Source organism: Dryobates pubescens, chromosome 22 (genome assembly GCF_014839835.1).
Source record: "Dryobates pubescens isolate bDryPub1 chromosome 22, bDryPub1.pri, whole genome shotgun sequence".
In the NCBI taxonomy this organism is placed as follows: domain Eukaryota; kingdom Metazoa; phylum Chordata; class Aves; order Piciformes; family Picidae; genus Dryobates; species Dryobates pubescens.
Genome location: NC_071633.1, coordinates 10,101,844 through 10,119,489, shown reverse-complemented (window position 1 = coordinate 10,119,489; position 17,646 = coordinate 10,101,844). Strand labels below are relative to the sequence as shown.

The 17,646-nt window shown below is 37.2% G+C and overlaps 1 protein-coding gene across 10 annotated transcripts in view; it reads right to left on the bottom strand.

Moving 5' to 3' along the window:
* Positions 1–15,576, bottom strand: part of IRAG1 (inositol 1,4,5-triphosphate receptor associated 1) — a 43,974-nt gene extending 28,398 nt beyond the window's left edge. For 8 of the 10 annotated variants that reach the window (XM_054171617.1, XM_054171618.1, XM_054171613.1 and 5 more), the window contains exon 1: positions 1,309–1,365. The gene's annotated coding sequence lies outside the window, so the exon portion shown is untranslated. Of the gene's footprint in view, positions 1–1,308; positions 1,366–1,777; positions 1,795–15,560 lie in introns of those variants that run through there. The other 2 variants (XM_054171615.1, XM_054171614.1) reach the window with 2 other exon arrangements.
* Positions 15,577–17,646: the final 2,070 nt, after the last annotated feature.

Here is a 17,646-nt window from a genome sequence, read left to right as displayed (position 1 = left end):
TCAAGTTTCAGTTCATTTTTCAGATCTAAAAGGCAAAAGACTTTAAACAAAAGAAAAAAACAACCAGCAAGCTTGTCTAAGAATAGAAAGGGACAAATCCTGATCTGTGTTGTCTTAGAGATGCAGCACAGGAAGTACAGCCAAGGAGACTGGAGGGTAGAAAGACAAAATTATGTCACCTTAACAACCCCCAGATTTGGAGTGGACTGAGCTCAGTCTCTGACACAATTAGAACTTTACTCTGACTTCCTTACAGTGCCCTCTTGCATATAGGAATAAGTTCCAAATCTTTGTGGTGTGTCATCAGTAGGAAAGTTTCTTCTTCTGACTTTCCATTTTTTCCTAATATCTCTCCAGGAAACCCCAGTACTGAGGGCTGTATTGGAGCAGTGAAAGCTCTTTTTGCTCCATGCTGTACAAGAGGCCATTTTCTGTATCAGTTACTGTCTTCTGAAACTAGTAGGAAAGGTGAAGGTTTAAAAATAATGGAACCTTAAGATATTAGTGAATAAATGTTCTTCCATCACTGCTGAAGTGACCTTACTCCTATTTGACTGGCCAATGAGAACAGTCCCAGTAAATATCAATGAGATTCAAACATAGAACAAGGGGACTTGGTAAGAACACTTTAATAAGAATTAGAGGAGTTTATCTGCACCTTACAAATGTGGGAAGAAAAGAAATAAATGTCACTGGAAAATTTATTTTCCTGGAAGGTACTTCAGTATTAAGCATTAAGGAGCATAGTCTTGGAACACATGGAAATTCACACCTCTGTCTACAAAAGCAGCTTACAGCCTCACTGAAAAAAAGTGCTGAGAGCATGATGATCCTGGTTCTAAGCCTGCCTCATCAGCCAGCTGAACAGGCCTTTGGAATCATCCTGCCATCAGCTTTGCCAGCTTTATTTCCTTTCCACAAGCATAAACATGTCTCAGTCAAAGAAGGAAATCATATGTTAACAATATATGAAATACAGTGAGACACCAACTGAAACAACTGTAATTACAGTCCTTGAAGAAACTGAAAGGATAGATAAAAATATATCTGCACTTTAAAACAACAGTCAAGGCACATAAGCACATTAACAACCTACTCACTAAGACAATTTCAAGATTCTGTTATTTCTTTTGCTAGGTGTTGATCAAATACTGTCTGGCCTACCTCTATCCTACCTCAGGATGTCATGGGGTTATTGTAGCATTTTACCAGAGTAAATGATTCCCCCTACACAATTATTATTTTTTTTTAATCAGAAGAGCTTAAAAGATACATTTAAAAATTAAATACTTGTAGAGATTAACTCACATGTCACAGGAAGAGTGGATGTGGGTGAAGATCTGAGTCTGCACAGGCCTTTGGCACCTACAAAATGAATTAGTAAAAAAAAAATAAATTACCTATCCTATTCACCAGATTCTGCTTATTCCCACAGCAAGCTGAGACAATGCAAAGAAAAAAAAAACTAAGAAAAAGAAAGAAGAGAGGATGGAGTGCTTTTTAACATTTTGGTCTGTTATTGTAAACTTACTGCTTAAAATAGTTAGGAAAAAAATGATCCCTTGAGCTCAAATTTGTAGTCAGATATAGATCAGTGAATGCAGAGAACTTTCTTTTACCACTGAGTCGGCTTAGAGTACAATCTCCAGGAAATGGTGATCTGGGAGCACTATTCCATAAAAGGGAAAAGTATTTAGAGGCCCTTGGCTTTCAGAGTGTTCTCTCTGCAACTCGTTTTACCATAGCAGAGAAAACTAAGTATACTCACTCAACTTACCCTTCCTGAATCACGGCTGAGTACTGTGTTGCTGAAGGCTTAGATAAAGGTGCTTTACCTCATCTTCACTGATACCCTGGCAACTGACCTCTAATGCTCTGTCACGTCACAATGTAGATATAAAAAACCACCCCCACAAAACCCACAACCAACCAACAAAACAGTTAGGAAAGCATTTTATTAATATTTTCTGACTTCATACTGCTTGCAGTGAAGGAAAGCAGCTCTTAGTTGTCAACAATGGAAACTGCATACTCATGAGTGCCAATGAACTGCACAATTCTGCTTTTTAACTTTTTTCTTTGTTGGCCTGCAAAGTGGTTGTGAAATACTACCATATTAAAAAGGTATAATTTTGTGCTCCTTTTGCACAGCTATAAAAGTATGGAATTCATTAAGCATTTTGAATTAAGTTTTGCAGCTCTGGATTACTTAGACTAATTTCATTCAAACCCAGCATGAGCAAAACAGGGTGTTTTTCTCATGTCGGTACCACAGAATAAGTTTGTAAACACAAAGCATGGTTACAGTACTTATGATACACAAACTTTGTTGGCACATCCATAAAAAATATTTAGAAAACACCACAACAAAACAAAGTAACAAAACCAGTAAAACCAGATCCAGAACATCTGAATAATAAACATTTAATATTTTTCACTATGACTTTGCATTTTAAAAAATAATATAAGTATTCACTGGAAAAGAAAAACAAAACACAACAAACAAACAAAACCCAACACACCACCAAACAAAAAACCCCAAACATCACAACCAAAGCTATTATTTTCTGTGTTGCAATTAAGAAAACGTCTTCCAGTTTCCATATAGTATCTCTTATCACACAGGGTAAAAATGTAAATTAAGTTTACTGTTTTCTGTTGCACTTAATTTTTACAAGAAGTGTCTCATATTAAATACTTAGATTTGCGTGATATTAAGATACTTCTTCAGACAGTTCACTAAAACATATAATCATAACCCCAGGACTAATATAAAGCACCTCTGTGGTAACTGTAACGATCTGAGGTTTGCCCACGTTAATATCCATACAATTGCACAAGGTAAAATCTGGAAGACAAAGTGGTGTTTCTGTTTATAAGATATAGAGCACCACCACTGGGGAATGTAAAGTGCGTGCAATTAGTAGGTGAAGTAAGAGCTTATGTTTTCACTATAAGAAGTAGTGCAGTTAATTCCTGAACTACAGAAATAATACTTCTTAACACTCAGAACACTTCCAGGTTGCAGTGTCAGAGAAAAGGGAAAAATGTGAAAATTCTGTCACAAAAATATTTTTAATGAAGAAATTAATGAAAACATAAGATGAATATAGCATATGTCCCCCAGCTTCCAAAAAACATCCATCTCAAACTCAGTGGATACAATTCTCCTCAGGAGTACAAGCTACCCATACAGGAGTTGCTTTACAGAGCAGCACAATAGGAAAGAAGCTTCTTTTCTGCTTCCTGTTTTCTTCATAGCTCAGGAACACTTAAAACTTGAGAGTTTTCATTAGTCTGCTTGACTGAAAAGTGTGGTCAGGCAGAAAGCAAAACGTTGATGCACGTCCAGCCTGGTCTGACTGGGAGCCCTCCATAAAGTATCTCTAGTAATGGCTAGGTATGACTCTGCTGAGACTGAAAACCAAGAAATCTGGGAGTAAGAGGCAATGATGGTGCATTACCAACAGGACCAGCTCCAACAAGTATTTGATTTGGTTATGCATCTAAAAGTTTATATCAGAATTTACAGAAATTTTATAACTCCCACAGAAATTAATGTACTTAGCTCCCAGCTTTAGGCTTTTTCCAGATACAGTAACAGAAAAAACAACTGAACCTGATTTCACTCCTAGACAATTCATTAAACATAGTTAAACTGTATCCAAAAGTACTTTTTTTCTGTGAAATACTAGAATTCTAGTATTTGCTTTAGCAATAGAGTTTTTGGTTTGTTACTAGTCAGTGTTTAGGTTTACCTCTCTTGCAGCAAAGCAATCAGGGGAGTGGCTTGCAAGAGTTATTTTGGCAAGTATTCTAGGTTGAACTTTATGCTTTAGACAATCATCAAACAACTGAAGTATGTACATATTTCAGAAATCCTGAGGAGCAGTATTTCAGTAAACTTTTAAAATACTAGACCCAGATAAAGCCAACAAGCAAACATGCAATCAAAACCCACTAAAACCCCAAACAAAACACCAACCAACAAAAAAGATCTTTTTTTCTTTCAAGGTAAGGGTATTTTAGGCAGTATGGAAGTTTTTTAGGGCCAGTTTTAGGAGTTAACATTGCATGAATCAACCTTTTGTAAGTTACTCTGGTTTGAATGTAAAGTCTTTGTTATCAGTTTTCATTTTTATTCAGCACTAAACAGATTTTAGGGGTATTAGTAGAATTACCTCCCTATGATTTTAAGAATTGTATACAAGTTCACAAAAAATACATTCTGGTGCATTTCTAGTTTTTATTCATTCTCTTGGTTGCTGTTAAGTTTTGGTTGGTTTGTGGGTTTTGTTTTTGTTTAATAAATTGTCTTATAACAAAACTCCAATAACATAATTTTGCCTGGTGAGGTAGGTGCCTAACATACTGAACTCAATTCTTCTATGGAAAGAAGAGTCAAAGGGAGTTCTGGGAAAAGAATTTGCAAGGCTCTTAGAGACCCCAAATCATGCCATTATGAGTATCTTGCACTCCCCACATCCCATGCTGGAGACAACAGGATGGCTTGGGCAGCAGAACCAAAGTGAGGTGGCACCTCCTCAGGGATTCCAAACCTGAAAGCTTTTACCCATCTGTTCCACTTCATTCAATGGCTTGGGTCCAGCATGAACTACAGCTACATTAATTTAACTGGCAGATATTTCCAGAGTCACTTTTAAGATACTCTCTCCAGAGTACAGAATGAATATGGCCAAGGACTCTGCAGCAAAAGAGAAAACTATGCTTAAACTTCCCTTCATTCTTTTTGTTTTGTTATCTGCACAGTCTGTTTTGTCCTTTTATTGCTCTCCAATTACTTGTGCATATTTCTTAGCCAAAGGAAAGGAAGCTTCTTCAGAAATTAGAAGAAAATGAAGTGAATATGAAGCCATATGTCCAATCTTTCACAACACAATAGTGAAAGCCACCTATATACTTCACTGAGCTTACTAAAGCCTTACACTTAAATCCTTAGAGAAAGCTCTCCTATGGTGAATCAGTTACAGATTTAAAATGTTAATTATGGTAGATCATTTACCTCACAGGAAATTATATTCCAAAGCCACATAACAAACCTTTGCTACACATGAAGAAAAGTGCACAAGCATGCCAGTGGCCAGCCTAGATCATGAAACAGTCATAACTACCTAACTGATCTTATCTTTTTTTTTTAAAGATATGCCTTTGGCACTTTAAATTTCAACTAATCATTCCTAAATAAATTGGCTTTTATAATTTCTACAATTCTTTCCCTTGTGTAAAAAAAAAAACAAAACCACACACAAGCAATTCAACTCAATTTCAGTTACAGTGACAAGAACATGACAAGAAGCAGCACAGCTCATCCAGATGGCCTATAGGGAACCACATGGACTGAACTTAGGGTACTTTAATAAATATATATAGATATAATCATTTTTTTTCGTGAAAAATATGAGGTATTAAGAAAGAGTTATGCCCTGATTTATTTGGCATTATGCACAAGTTCAAGTAGTCAGCCTGCAGTAGTGAAACTGATGAGAAGATTTAAATCTCAAGGCAGAATTGATAACATTTCTTCAATTGCAGCCTATTTTTTATAGGCTTTAAGGAAATGCAGTTTAAAGGAAGCATGTGAATGTGGAGTGGGTGGATATTTGGCAAGGATAATAAGGATTTTTAAGCCTAGGGAACAGCACATAAGAAAGTGTGAAGATGAGTGGGAGAACAACACATTAAGTGTCATTCAGGAGGGAAGTTCAAAAGGAATCTAGAGCTAGTGTCTGGAGAAAAACCTATTGTCTTACAGCATTAAGGCAGTGCCCTTAAAATAGGAGAAAATTCAAAAAAATTGAAAAATATATAAACAAGAACATTGCTGTCTTCCTACTCCTCAACAACTTACTACTTGAAATAAACATGCAAATTTGCTTAAGAGACAGCATCAATCTTTGTTCCATGGTGCCAAAAGACCCCTCTGATGCAGGACCTGTGCACTGATAAACTGCCCCAAAGAAATTACTAATGATAGTAGTATTAAGAATAACAGGAGAAAATATCAGCAAACATGCTTTTTCCTAAATGAGCATCATGTACTTGGTAACATGGACCCTTTGAGGTTTCTCTTTCTTGTACTCCTGACAGGTTTGGAGAAAGCTAGATATGTGTCTTCTGTCTGGACTACATGTATCACACATGCATCGTATTCCTTGTTACACATTTATTTCTGTTCGTGATGTAGGCAGAGTTGGGACCTTGGAATAGTATTTTCTCAAATTGCCACTTGGCTATATTCTTAGTTAGTGTAAAGAGAACAAGTTTGCCTGGGGCTGGGGGGGAAGGAAGACAGATAAGATCATAGGCGGGGAAAAAACACCACCACCAAACTGTGTCCTTAAGATTGTCACGTGAAGTAGTATCTTCAGATGCAATTTTTACATGTATATTCTCTTACACATATATATTCTATCAAGTATTTTGTTTTTCAGGAATGCTGGATATCAACTTCATATAAATATGAAAAAGATGACCCTAATTTAGAAACATAAATAAGTTGAAGAAAATTAGGGCAGAACACTATTGCTTAGTGACCCAGGACTATTGTTGCTAGTTAAGCACAAAATTTTCCACATGAAGAAATTAAACCAAATTCTTTCTTTCCCAATTACAAAGAGTAATCCCAGAGGGCATGCTTTGTTGAACAAACTGACAATAAATAACTGTCTTTGGGAAAATAAGTAGCTATTTTATGCAATAAAATACTAATTTGCATTCTTTAGAAGGGTCTTTGTTAATGCAGCCATAAAAGTCATAAACTGCATCTGGGGAGCTTTGTAAGATGAACCCGTTTTGCAAGCAGCCTACATTATGGCTTTCTCTACTTTATTTAGATTGGCAATCTGAATCTGTGCATATTCCAAACTCCCAAAGATTAAGGGCAGATGAGTTCTGACTGGAACTTCTAATAGATCAGTGCATCATATTACCATTACAACTAACTAATTAGACAGATACTTCAACTAATTAGTTAAAAGTAAATTTATGCCTACTGTCTCAAGTTTGAAAATACTACTCTTTCAGAAGGAATACTTAACCTAAGGTAGTACTTACAAACCAAGTATAATCTCTGGCTGTATCTTGACTTGAGGAGTTAAATACCATGATTTAGTCCTGCTCTTAGCTGAAAAATTCTACTAGTGGCGTGACCTATATGCACTCTGCTCAAGAATAGAAAGTTTACCAGGAGACTTCTCAGTGGCTGCAGTCTATCAATAGTCAAAATTACCGGAAAAATAATTTGGCCTTCTTTTACCCTTACTTGACAAACAGGTAGCTTCAGGAAAAAATACCCACCTGAGTCCTTTGCTTTAATCTGGTGTAAAGGGAGAAAGCATACTGCTTCATCACTTCAGAAAGAAGATATTTGCTGACTTGCAGTGAGGATGGTCCGAAAATGAAAGTAAACAGTATTTGGTGAGAAAAGAAAAGCAAGTTCCCGTTTCCTGTGTTCTCAAAGCTCTGTCTTTAGGCTTCCCCAAGATGAGGGATAAAATATTATTGCTAGTACAAAATAATAAAAACAGTATTTCAAAGCTGCCTTTGCACTGTGTCTTATCATACAAAATCTTTACATACAGAAACCCAGGACTGGGAAAACACGGGAAAAAAGTGACAATTAAACATTTTATTTTGCAGCTATCCTAAAAGTGGAGCTCTCTTAGACCATCCATTCCAACAGCAACTCAATCATATATTGCCTGATAATTAATACCGAGGACATAAAGAAGAATTTAACCATCAAGTGCTGGTTTCCTCACTGGTGTATACTGGAATATGGACTACATTAGAAGTCAGCATTTTCAAATATGCAACATCAAAGCTAAGGTCCTAAAACCAGATTTAAGTCAATGAAGTATGTAATTCCTCTTACTTTTAATTCCTTCTCAGCAGGATTTATAGGTATTCATATGGAAAAAAATGAGGCCCATATAGGTTACTGGCTATAGTTCTAGATGCAGGAGCTTTGTAGTTTGTACTTTAATTTGGAAACTATCATGACTGGCCTGCATCTGCTAGAAAGCATGTTAAGAAAAACAAGTTTTCATTTTCTTTTAGAAAGCTATCAAACACAACATTCTAACTCTTTAAGAAGAGATGCTTTGCTGACCTAATTTTCGTGTTTTTCAACAATTTCCTCCAAACACCAGAACTAAGAAAGTTAATAATAAAGATCAAAGCTATCAGAACAACAAAGGAATTTTTATGGATCAACTGGCATGTGCTGTATCAAAAAGGCACATTTTTCTGAGTAGTTATACAGTTCAGAACAAAGCTTTGAGGCAAACAACAACTCTGGTCTTCTGGAATAGCAGAAGCCTAAATGTAACAAAACGTTCCTCATGTCCAAGTTGTCAAAGTCTTTCCCTGATAAAATTATTTAGCCAACACCATTCCATCACTGATTATATCCAGGAGCTGATCCAAAAACAATGTACCAGCTTTATGCACAATCTCATCTCATCAACATGTAAAAAAACCCACACTCATTTATTATGGTTTTATCAGTGTTGTGCATAGGGAGTCCATAGCAAAGCAGTGAGATTAAACCAGAGAATTACTTCTGCAAGGAAAGAGAGTTACAGATTTTGTGGGTTACATTTTATATATTAGAGTTTTAAATTTTGGCCTCAAAATCTAAAATTAAAATGAAAGAGGTGAGGACAGAGTTCAAGGAGCAGTTACTCATAGACGAGACTTTAGAAGAAAAACAGGACATATCTGCAATAGAAATATAAGACCCCACACTTCATTTGTTTCTGTGTCTCTTTCAGAGCACACCATTTCTACAGTAACAGCAAGTGGGAAAGACATGGACTTATATTTCAGTCATCTCAGTTTACAACCAGCAGTTTAGCTCAAACTGCCAATGACTGAGATTGTAGCTGCTAAAAGCTCGGTAGCTTCTGGCAGAGGAGCAAGGTGAAAATGTGAGGGAGAAGCAGGATTCACATGTTGCTACTGAGTTAAATCTATCAGAACTCATCTTTCTTAGGCTTGTTTCAAAGCATTTGATAACTGCTACAGTTCAACACTGCTTTAATCATTACTGTCTTAAGAAATTGTGGTGTATTAAATTATACTCATGTCATAACTTTATACATAAACCAGAGAAACATGAGATGAGATTGTCAGATCAAAAACCAGTCAAGGCATTTTAAGGAATACTGAGCACCCTGAATGATAAAATGTCAGGTGAAATACACTGCTGAAAAATGAAAATCAATACAGAGAAAAATAACTATAAAACATTTACCTAAATCCAAGCCCATCATTATGTTTTACCAGTCAGGAAAAAAAAACGGAGTAATTTTGGATAGTTCTCTGAAACCAGCATTTGGCAGCAGCCAAAAAGGCAAAAATGTTAAGAATTAGGAAGAGAAAGTTAAGAACATAGATTATGAGCATATTATGCCCAAATCTTTAAAACAGTTCTAGTCATCTATGAAAGAAAATGCAGTGTAAATACAAAGGATACATAGAAGAAAGAATGATCAGAAATTGCAAGTGGTTTCTATGTAAAAAACACTAGAGCACTTCAACTTTGCAAAGAGACCTCTCTGGCAGAAACACATTAGAAACTTCTTTAGAATCACAAATAGACTGGAGAGGATGGCTTATTATTTGTTCAAAATGCTTCAGAGTACCACAAGGATGAGGGTGTCAAAAGCAGTTATTAGGCAAAGTAGCTCCTTCATGACAGCATGTAACTGAATTGGTGATGACAGAAAGTTGTAAAAGAATTAAAGCAAAAGGGATTAGATGCCTTCAGAGATGTACAGTTGCAGCTACACAGCCTCTGGATCTGGAAAGCCCTAACTTGTAGATGGTTGAAAATAGTGAGGGTTAAAGAATGTTGCTGTTTTAGTGTTACATAAACATGACCCTCGTGTGGTATTAGGTGAATGGTTTGCATGATTTGGATAAGCAGTTCAGTCATTCACTGGTAGAAGAAGTTAAATTTCTGAAAGAAAGTGATTTTGAGAAAGTGAACAAAAAGAAGCTGCCTTTAAGCCCATTATGAGTAATTAGCAATGCTGAAGGAAGGGATGGGTAGAACAGACAGAAGAAAACACTGAGAGAAGATGACTTTTTTCTTACATTTTTTCTAGTCAATACAAGACAGTGCATGCTAAGATCACATCCAGGATTAAGATCCTGCTGTCACAGGATGGTACTGGACTGGATTCCTAAGTAGCTTTCATGAAGAAGTAAACATATCTGTCTGAAGAACATCTGGCATCTCCCTGCTTTGTCACATTTTAGATTCTTGCATATGAACAAACCTCAAATGTTTTAAGAGGCTATTTGGGTGTGTCCTAGTTTAGAGTGGGACAGATTGGGCTATTGCTCCAAAAGGGGCAAAAGAATAACACACACACAATTGGAATGGAGCAGGCACTGCTTCCTTAAGCTTCCCCTCACTGCTGCTGGCTCCAGAATCCCAACAGACTCACCACTGCCACTTTGAAACAGCAAGAAGGATTTGATGCCACTTCAGGGTGGCCATTGGACCGACAGGAAAGGCATCATGCCTCCCCCTCCACTAATCCATCCTGAACACCACAGCTACTCCCACAAAGAGTGTCCCAAGGCATCCCACAAAAATTGGCAGGTATCTCCAGCCTTCTACATACCCAGCTGTCCCCTCAGGAACCCATGAAATGCCCATACACTTGCTCTAGTAAAGCCTTAAACCCAAGCACCGAAACCAACAATACCCAGAGTTCCATTTTAACTTTTCCAATTCTGTACTTCTCCAATCCAATCTGTAGGTTCCTGGACAATGCACCAATTGAATCTGTCCTAGTTTAGAGCGGGACAGATTGTTCTATTGCTCCAAATAGGGGCAAAAGAATAATGCTTACACAATTGGATTGGATAGCAACAGAAAATTTAAATGGAAAAGCCATTAACTGACTACAAACATATAATCAAATTAGAAACAGTCTCCAGATGATATGTAGCAAAGTCCAAGCAGAAGACCAGTCTTCATCCAGGCATCCTTCAGAACAGTCTCTCACTCAGGATCAGGACACAGTTCTTTCCCTCACCTGATAGGATGAAACAAGACCTCTCCAGAGACATAGAGTTCATTCCTGTGCACTGTGAACTCTTCGTAAATCCAATGAACATCCTGGTCATCTGAAAAAAACAACCCTCATAACCTTTCACTAACACAAGGAACTCTATTTCCATCTGCATCATGGACATCATACATCAAAACAACACATTGCCCATTCTCAAAGTAAGATGGCTTTGCAGTTTGTGCACCAGCCAGGAATCAAACCTGGGTCTTCCCACATAGCAGGCGGGGTGTCCTACCACCAAACAACAAGTGCAGAGACTACTGCTGACTGCAAAGTCTCTCTGGAGCTCCACTTTTACATCTTTAGAGCCTGGATTAGTTTCATCAGTCCATGATCAGTTCAAGTGGCATATTTCCACCCTTGGGGCAATTGAGTCAGAACAGTCAAGTTCACCGACTCCTTCCACCCCTCCAGGAAACAGCACGCTGTTTCTGGTCCCTGATTTTCAGCACATACTGGAGAAGAGATCCCTCTGCTATGTCAGACATGCAAAAACCCACCGCTTCCCTTCTCCCTACATGGGGTTCACCAAAAACCCTGGGGCTCTTTCTTCTCCCTGCATTGCTAGGCTGGTTTCAGGCTGGCCAGGCCTGAACTGTCCCCCCTTTTTACCCTGACATGAAGTCAAAGACAGGCAAAGCTTGTGTGGGAAAAAAGAGTTACTCAGGCCAAAGAGGCCTGTGATACTCCCCCATCATCACCAGATAAGAGAGCATCTCTCTCCCACGAGAGCAGAGAGAGACTTTGCAGCCAGATTTATAAGGGTGCAGGATTTATGGGTAGAAATACACTATTTCCCATGTCTAGCCACTGGGCTGGACACTCTAGACACTGGAGGTCTCAACTCTGTGGCTTCTTTGTTGGAGTCACCCAGCCTAAACGGCCACAGGGTGGCAGGCCACTGAAAGTATTTTGAGTTCTTCAGGATTCATCATACAAGAAGTACTGGATTTCACTGGAAAAACCATGGAAAGACAGTGGTCCAGCACTTTGCAGTGTTATGTATGCATACACACATTTGGTCACACACAGAGTAAATTACACATATAATTTCATAGCTGTATGAAGAAAATTCCATTTAACTGCAATATTATTTAGTAGAAGACACAGAGACAAACCAGTATAGAATCTTCTTCCAGCCCTTCTTTCCCCAGAAGATCAAGAAAGTGAGACTGGCAAAAAGGTTTACAAAACCCTTGGTTACAAAGGATTATTGCCATTCTCCATCTTTTTTCCTTTTTGCTGTCTTAGCCTACTGGTTTCTTCCTTTGCCGTCCCCTTAGCTATCAGACATACTCAGTTGCACAGTGCTGCCTGTGTTCTTTCTCCCAACGCCTCACATGAGGCTAAGTCAGATAAAACCATGAAAATAATCTCTTCTCAAAACAGTGGTACAAACTAGGGGAATGCTTTAAGACACTCTTGTAAATCCTGCTGTTTTTCCCCCACTGAATCTATACTGGTAGATTGCAAAGGAATCAATCAAACATTCTGAGACAGACTCGAGAAGTTATTTGATGCTGTAAGCAATAGTTCCTTTTTATATACCTAGTAAGCTAAATCTCTAAGTGAAAATCCACAATGAGATTGCGTTAACTTTTCATGTGCTACTGCTCAATTTTACATCATAAACTAACTGTACATAGACAATTAACAGTCCCTGCACAAGATCAAAGCAGGCAAACAATATCTAATTCTTGTCTACAAAACTTTGTAAGCAACCTACTTTCTTTTCCAGTAATGAAAAGCACAATCAAAGCTTTCACTCACTAGAGAAAGGTTTTGAAGAGAGACTATACATTTGGTTAGCCTCTTAATATTGAAGCTTTTTCTGGGCTGCATTGCTGCAAAACAAAGTTAAATATTATCCTGCCAACTTTAGAGGGCCATATCTTGTCCTCCTGCCGTAAGGCTTGTAGGACATGACTAAGCAAGGAAAGCTTACTAGCAACAAATCCTGAGGATACAGACAAGCAATGGAACATGATTCCAAGCAGGGAATGACTCCCATTTCTAAAGAGCTATTATACTTCATTAGTTGTCTCTAAATACCGTAATAACCTTCCCCTAGAAGGTGAGGCTCAGAAAGCAGCAAGCTTCTGTCTCTTGGGATGAGGGAAATCGAGTGTATCTTAATATAAGCACAATAATTTTATACTAAGAAAGTCAATCCATAATTTCTAAAAGTAATAAAAACAACAAAGCCAGAAGTCTTACCCACACAAGAGCTTTACTTGACTACTTAGGATAAGCAAGAGAAGAAAAAGCGCCTAGGCCTATCCCATTCTGTACATAATTTTGAATATAAGAGTTATTCTAATACCACATGCCAGCAACACATTGAGAAGCATGAGAATATGTATAAAGATGACCTTTCATGGAGACTTGCTTTAAGGCCATTTGTCTCCCAAAGTTTTCTGTTTGTTTGGGTTGGGTTTTTGTTTGTTTTTAAGTCAACTTAAGTTCTTGCCCTAAAATCAGCTACTTAATTTAGGCTCTCTGAATTGCATATGGGAGGAACCACTCTGTTCTCAGCTGATTACAGGGAAATCCAGGGAGGCAAACTTCATTAGTCTAAAATTAACTTTTTTATATATATAACACCCTTTCCTGAAGTGAATTACTTCAGATTACCTTCCAAATAAATTGCCTTGGGTGGGGGCTAAAGAGAGAGATTCTAGACTTTTTTTTTTTTTTTTTCTCTTTCTTTTCTGTTAAGAAATTAAATTAGTGATAATTAAAATCTTAATTCTCTTTATTAGTCTTCTCTTCTATCCAAATCTCAGAATCTAGCTATTAGGAAACCATCTTCCGAATAGTTTTGCCTCATAAATTGAAGGAAGTACAAAGTCTAGAACTCGAGTTACTGGGTTTTCTATAAGCACTTGATGTATGTTTCATTAGGTTTTTTTTTTCATATCCTTCCTTTGATTCTTCATTATAATATGCAACATGTGACCATGAGTAAGTAACACTTGTCAAGCAAGCTTAGCAAATAAGACACATGTCTGTGTCTATGCAAAAAAAATGAATAATCTAAAATGAAATGAATAACAATTTTACTGTTTAATCTGTGTAAATAAGATGATGCCAAATTGTGTTGAATGTGTTTCTAAGGCATGTAAAGATTTTTTTCCAATACAACCTTTTTTGTTGTTGTTCATGTTTCTGAGTCAGAACAATGTTTATTTCAATTTCCATGGCGCTTAATGGCTACCCACAAATTAATTTTCTAAGTGTTCCCTCCAAGTGTTTTGTTTTTAACCCTCCTAAAGAAAAAAAAAAAAAAAAGCTTATTTTTACAAAACAAAGGATAAAGTTACTAACAGAACATACCATTCTTGTAGGTTTTTTTAAAAGGAAACATTTAAATTTAGGATCAGAGGAGGCTATGATTTTTTTTCAAAATTCTTATTATCCAATTAATTCAGAAATTATTTTCTGAAGAAACAGCAGAATATAGGTGGTCAGGGCAACTACACTACTTTCCATAACTATTAATTTGCCAACCAGAGTGAAAGGCACCACACTTTTCAATCACACGCATGATAGGAAAATCAGTTCTAAGTGCATCTTAATTACAGCCAGTACCTTACAGAGCAATAAATTACACAGTATTAGTGTAATTATTACAAAATTACATTTTCTCTTAAATTTTTATAAGAGTTAAGTAATGAATTTTTGTCATACCCAAACCTTGCTGCACTTTCAGTTAGCAAGAAAGAAGAGTAACATACTGCGCTCTATGACATAACTTCCATACACGAACATCCATCTAGGTGGAGCGCTGCACACAGCAAGAAGTATCTTTGATAGTTACAGATAAAAGTATAGCTTTGGGATCTTAGTTAGGCAATCCAACGATTTTTATCTTTTAGTTTATTAACTGCAGTTTCTGATCTGAACTGTGAAAAATTAACATTTCCACAGACAGTAAGCTGTCACTGTTTGCCTTGACAGAAGTGGTGTATGAACACGGAAACCAGTTACATAAACATTTTCTTAGTGTTATGTATCCTTTAATCTATGATTTGTATGCTTCTTTTTATGAACAATTCCATGAAAATTGGTTTATGAAAAGCATTTCTTTAGATACTAACAAATGGTCAAGATATATGTTATTCAACCAAAAAAGAGACTGAAGTACATTTAAAAAAATGTCAGAATAGCAAGGAGCTGACCTATGTAACTCTTATATGCACTAGACTTCTATTACAGAATCACAGAATTAACCAGGTTGGAAAAGACCTTCAAGATCATCAAGTCCAACCTACCACCCACCACCATCTAATCAACTAAACCACGACACTAAGTGCCTCATTCAGTCTTCTTTTAAACGCTTCCAGGGATGGCGACTCCACTGGATGAGACCTGCAAGTGAGAAATTAGCCCAATTGTTTCAAATAACAGAAGTAAAATTTAAAATGCAACCAGAAAGCACAGTATTACCTCTCAGAGGAATTTATCAGAGGAATTTAAGGTGTGGAACTGTCCTGGTCAGCATAGCGCCCTGTAGCACAGGTGAAGAATGGATATTGAATTCAGCAGGCTGATGGGTTGGAATGCTGTAGGCAGGAGCTTCCTGTTTCACACATTAAAAGAAACAAATGTAATGTTATCTAGATAGAAAGGAATTTTTTTTGTTTGTATAAGCAAAACAAACAGCTCTTTTCAAATGCATGATCAAGCAAAGCAAGAAAACAGGATGTTACCACAGGTTAATTTATTTTAAATAATCACAGAAAAACTAATTGGTGACATCAAAATAAAGTGTGTGCTCAGTTTGCTTAAGAACAAATGAAATCTTGCTCTGCCATTTTTTACTGAATTTGCCTTCAACAGAGAGGCCTCTAGAAATTTCTTAAGTGAGCTGAAATAAGCCAGAATGGGAGTTTTTTAACAGGATCACCTGTGGTTATGAGCATCCATAAACCCAGTATTTGCATACTCCAAACAATCTTCAGAGAAAAAAATCCAATTATTTTTTTTTCCCTTTTAAAGCAAAAGGTAAGTCTACTACAGGTGATGAAAAGGGCACCTAAAACCACAGGTGGAAGTGGGCAGTGCCTGTGATGTGGAATACCTGGATTTTTGTCAACCTTAGAGCTTGCATACTGACCTCACATGCGCAAACAAATTGACATCATTAGTGGAGAAACAACTTTAGACACAAGAAAATGTTTAGGGAAATTTTGACCCTCAGCTGCCTTCATCATATGACCAGAAAGCAGATGAAGAGCTGCTGTCTCTGGATATTACTTTATTCTCCCTGGCTGAGCTTCAAAACATCTGTTGTATAAGGAAGATCTAATTGGAATGGCTGCCTCCACCTGGATGGCTGACATTTACTTGCCATGGGAAAAACCTGTCACCTGACAACATTCCCATGAGCCTGACTGACCTGCATAAAGACCAGACTGAGTAGAGTCTATAGCCTGTTCCCATTAACTGCAGAAACCTTAAGTCTTTTTCTTCAGGCATTACAGCCTTGATGGAAATACTTGCAAAATGGATGAGGATCTGTTTTACAATCTAACACTGCTTTGGAAAGAAGACAAGCACATGGACTGCCACCAACTATTAGAATTGTGTGTGAAATCACAGAAGAGTTATCAGCATGTAGTGTAGCTTTCATGATGTTTCACACATATTTGCTAAACTTTTCCAAAATTAAGTTAAGATATTGAGGCACAGACAGTTTTGTAACCTATGTTTCTCTACATTGAGAAAGAAGTTGTTTATAAGCAGCTGAGTGAATAAAACCTGTTCTTTGGGTATTTTGTTTTAATGATTTTGTATTTTATCTTCCTCATAACAAGCTCACTTGTCTCTTGGTCTCCTGACAATCTGGAGGGACACAAGACAGCATTTTCTGTTCCTAGTTTTAAGCGTCACACATGCCAGGTTGCCAGCTGGCAGATCAAGCAGAATCAGTGATAATTTCAGCTCGCAGGGGAGCCTTTCCCCCTTACCAGCACTAAGCTGGGTCTCTCCTCTCTTACCACACTGCTGATTTTCACTCATAAGAATGTAATACTTGTGAGATCCTCTCTTGCCAAATCCAACAAGTTGGAAAAGTTCAAAGGCTACCAGAAGGGAATGAAGGGGGGAAGGAGAGTTGGCTGACAACCAGAATAACAGCATAACTTTTATTCCAAGGAAAACAAGAGCAAAAATAGATTTTGGAAAGAATAAATGCATAGCTAACACTTAAAGAAGGCTAGTATCAATACATAATGAAAAATGTTTCTAACCAATATCCATATAATTCTTTTTGCCTTGAAAAAACCCACCCTTATATAGCCTCATCATCTATTCAACTCTCCCTCTGTGCCCACTTTTGAAGTGGGTGAACAGTTTCAACCAAAGTTGACTCAGGAAATAGCAGGTATCAGGCACTCCTCATTTCCATGGCAATGCAAATTCAGAGATACAGCATCTGAGATAGAGACTATACAGAATAACCTTGAAATACAGAGCAAACAATTGTGCCAAGGATAAGACATGTAGAGAACACAGTTCTGAAGTAAATTGG